The following is a 768-nucleotide window of genomic DNA, read 5'->3' as shown; positions in this document are numbered from 1 at the left end:
TGCAAATGAGAAGGAGTGTGCTGATCCCTGGAGAAGGGGAAAAATGCACCCCTTTAAAATCAGTTTAAAAAACTGAACAGTCCTTTAACAATAGTCTCCTTAATGAAAGAGAGAGGGCAGCTGGCTGACAATCCATCAATCCTTCTCTCTCCATCGACCCCTCCCTTCCCCCTGAGCACGTGAAAGAAAGGTGATCACTTTGCATTGGTGAAGTGAGGGGCTGAGTGAAGCGTTTGGAGGAGACTGATGGATGGATTGTCTTCTTAATGACTCTTATCTTACATCGCAAAGGTCAGCAAGGCTGTTTTTAAATCACCAGAGCAAAGAAACTTTGTTTTTTAAATTGATTTGCTATAGTGCATTTTTTGCCATCCACGTGAGTGTTTGGAACGGAACCCACACAAATAATGAGGCTCAACCTGTACAATTCTGATTTTTGTTTGTTTACCTTATTTTTAACTCTTATATAAATGTCTTTAAAAATAAGATGTTGTTCATTGCAATTGTATTTTGACCTAACATCATTTTTCTTTTACCCATTTTTGACAACTTGTATAGTGAAAGAGAAGGAACGCATTTTCCCTAAAGCCATAATAGAGCGGGTTTCTGAATGCTGTCGCTCAAACCAATAAATTATTTCTTAGTACTTTACATGTTCCCTCTTATTCCAATACTTTGCAGGCATGAGTTTCCCCATTCTTTTACAGTGAGTACCGAGTGGGAGAGATAAATCTTCTCTCCCCCCATCAAATTCTTTTACCTGATGTG

Source organism: Tiliqua scincoides, chromosome 3, assembly GCF_035046505.1.
Source record: "Tiliqua scincoides isolate rTilSci1 chromosome 3, rTilSci1.hap2, whole genome shotgun sequence".
Lineage (NCBI taxonomy): Eukaryota > Metazoa > Chordata > Lepidosauria > Squamata > Scincidae > Tiliqua > Tiliqua scincoides.
This window is presented reverse-complemented; position numbering follows the sequence as displayed.